Below are 3,775 nucleotides of genomic sequence, written 5' to 3'. Positions count from 1 at the left end.
AGTAGCTATGACATATAAATGCGCATAGCGACCGGTGCCAGCATGGTAGGTAAACATTGAATTTTAGGATTATTGAGAAATTGGGAAAAATCCTACAATGCTGCAGAGAGCACCAAAGTTGTGACATAATAACACAAAGAAACTGCATTTACATTTTTACAAAATCCTCGTTGCATCTCAATCCCGAGTTGCTAAACCCCAGCCATAATAGTAACACGTCTCCACCTTCCTCTCTTGTTTCAGGAGCCATTTTCACCCAATTGAGATATTGGGAAAATCCTACAATGCTGCAGTGAGTACCAAAGTTGTGACATAATAACACAAAGAAACTGCATTTACATTTACATTTTAAATACTTTCATTTTTATTTTTGAACCAACAAAACATAGGTAGCAAAATAACACAAAAAGTAAGTACGCTTTTGATTCAAGCTCATGAGTATTATTACTATTTAACAATAGTTAATGAAAGTTATTGTAACCCTTTCAGCTAAGCTGGTGTGAAATTGTGCATTATATTGTTTTTCGTGGTCCTTAAGTTGGCCAAATTCTGAAAAAAAAAAAAAAAAGAATTTTAATCATGTTAAGCATAAATGCTTGTCACAAATCTCGTTTCCTGCTTGATAAACTACGCCAAATTTCATGACATGACTTGGACTCGAACCACCAACCTCCAGATCCGAAGTCCACCGCGTGAACCACTGCACCACTGAGGTTGCTTAGAGAAAGCAATTTATTTGAGTTATTTTGTCACAATTTTTGGTGCTCACTGCAGCATTGTAGGGTTTCTCCAATATCTCAATGATTTTTTTTTTTTTGAAGAGGTTTGATACAGGGAACTGTAACTACTATGGTCTTATCGTCCCGAAATCGAAGAGAGGAGGAAGACAGGATAGGATAGGAGAACGCCAGCCGTTCCGAGAACGAACATTATCCCATCAGGATAAAATCCGCCCCGGGCGGGAATCGAACCCGCGGTCTAGCGCTTACAAAGTAGACGCGCTGCCAATCAAGCGAACTAGGATGACTTTATTCTATTCGATTTTATTCTACTTTAATTCATTTTCAAGCATACGTTCCGAGAACGAACATTATCCCATCAGGATAAAATCCGCCCCGGGCGGGAATCGAACCCGCGGCCTAGCGCTTACAAAGTAGACGCGCTGCCAATCAGGCGAACTAGGATGACTTTATTCTATTCTATTTTATTCTACTTTAATACATTTTCAAGCATTATAAGATAACCAAGGCGGAAGTTAGGGCCTTTTCTTACCTTTTTCCAAGCGTCCAGATTCTTTTCCAGGTCGTCACAAAGGCGGCCGAACTTTTCCGGGAACTGTTCGCTCAGTTTCACCACATGTTCCCAACCTTCCTGTAACCAGTCGGCAGGACAAGGCCGGGAAGATTTCTCCAGACTTGTGTTTCCTGGAATAGTATTACAGGAATAATGTAGCGATAAACATGGATATATGTTATATATTAATGTATATTGACAGATTTATTGACCATTTCTCCAGACTTGTGTTTCCTGGAATATTATTACCAGGAGATATTGGGGACACGGTTAACTCAGCTTTCGAGTGGAAAAAGGAATCTTTAATTGTGTTAAACATATTTAAATGCTGCCGTTCCGAGAACATTATCCCTTCAGGATAAAATACGCCCCGGGCGGAAATCGAACCCGCGACCTAGCGCTTACAAGGCAGACGCGCTACCAACCGAACTAACTGGGCTGGCAGGTACCAACTTTTGTTTACGATAATTCTTGTCATCAATTTCAACAACTAGGTATAGTTTTCTCACTTTGTTGGAAACAAGCATCTACTAAATTTTTCCCTCATGTTCTTCTTGGAGTTACCATCCGCCTTGTCTTGATTTACATATTTCATTCCACCCTACCTATTTCAGTTATTCTTATTTCAGTTATTCTTCTTGAGTCAGCTCCCATGGCGTAGTGGTCCCTGTGCTCGCGTTGCACGCGCGGGAGACCCGGGTTCGATTCCCGGCGGGGTCAAGAAATTTGTATCATGCAAATGATTGATCCCGTGACTGGCTGTTGTGGGGCCCACTCAGCGGACCCGGGTTCGATTCCCGGCGGGGTCAAGAAATTTGTATCATCCAAATGATTGATTCCGTGACTGGCTGTTGCGGGGCCTCGATCTCGTTTCAGTCAGCTCCCATGGCGTAGTGGTCACTGCGCTCGCCTTGCACGCGGGAGACCCGGGTTCGAATCCCGGCAGGGTCAAGAAATTTGTATCATGCAAATGATTGATCCCGTGACTGGCTGTTGCGGGGCCCACTCAGCCTCGTGAGGAAATCCAATCTTCAGCTCCCATGGCGTAGTGGTCACTGCGCTCGCCTTGCACGCGGGAGACCCGGGTTCGATTCCCGGGGGAATGGCGTCAGCTCCCATGGCGTAGTGGTCACTGCACTCGCCTTGCACGCGGGAGACCCGGGTTCGATTCCCGGCGGGGCCAAGAAATTGTATCATGCAAATGATTGATTCCGTGACTGGCCTGTTGCGGGGCCCACTCAGCCTCGTGAGGAAAATGAGTAGCTATGTAATATAAATGCGCATAGCGACCGGTGCCAGCATGGTAGGTAATTGGGAGCTGGATTATTGGGAATATATGTATTTGGAAAAATCCTACAATGCTGCAGTGAGCACCAAAGTTGTGAAGTAATAACACAAAGAAAGACATTTATTTATTTATTTATTTATTATAGTTATTCTTCTTGCTTCTTGATCTTTCAATTTCAATATAGATACTTTTTTCCGAGAATTTCAGTCTCCTTACTTTACCAACTAACGGAACTAAAGTTCCCAGTAAAACTTTTATACCATTAACCTCCGCTCCAACTGTCTCCTATTTCTCCTCCTCCTCCTCCTCCTCCTCCTCCTCTTCCTCCTCCTCCTCTACTCCTTCTATAATAATGCATGTTTTACTCGTACGGCGTGTGTATAATATCCCCCACAAAAACACAAATGTGAAAAAAAGGCCAAGTTCCTATCCAAAAATGTCGGCCTAGAACTGCGGAATTTTGCAGGTATAATAAGGAAGTATAGGTTAACATATGGTCCAAATTTCGTGAGATTACATTGAAAATTGACGGAGTTATGATAGGGGTAAAAATGCGTCGAAATGCTTCGTGTAATATACACACTGGCGTGCTCAGGCCGGAACTTGGCCTGGCGCACTGCCGTGCGCCTAGATTCGTTATCTATCCCTACAGTTCCCTCTGTCAAACCTCTATAATAAAAATAACCAGATGGTCACTTTTCTAGGTACTCGGTAGTTGTAACATTGTGCAGCTATGACTGTAATAGTAGGTTACACATTATGCAGAACTTACTGAGACTGGAAATTATGGTGGTAGTAAAGTTGCACTATTGGTCCATTCATTAAATTGACTATTGAAATTACGTACTACAAGTTATCAGTTTTTTGATTAGATTTATCAGGTAAAAAGGGTAATGAAGAATGAAGTTAATTAGTTAATGATAATGAACCAAACAAACATTTTCAAATTTTCGCGGTTTATGAGTTCATGCTCGGACGTCATTACCTCTGTGTTGAAATCTATGCGGTCCATTACCTCTGTTTTGAAACTTTTGAACTGTACGAGTGTTTTTTGTGAAAGCTCGTTTGAACTTTGGTTCACCTTTGGCTGAGTCTAGCCATTGACCATAACTATAGTATAGGTTTAGGTTATACGCAAAGCTTTTACAGAAAAAAATTGGGCCAGAAAAAAAAGGATCGGTCTTAATCATAGGT

Source organism: Diaphorina citri, unplaced genomic scaffold, assembly GCF_000475195.1.
Source record: "Diaphorina citri unplaced genomic scaffold, Diaci psyllid genome assembly version 1.1 scaffold2048, whole genome shotgun sequence".
Taxonomy (NCBI): Eukaryota; Metazoa; Arthropoda; class Insecta; order Hemiptera; family Psyllidae; genus Diaphorina; species Diaphorina citri.
The sequence above is the reverse complement of the archived record's forward strand: the minus strand, read 5'-3'. Positions refer to the sequence as shown.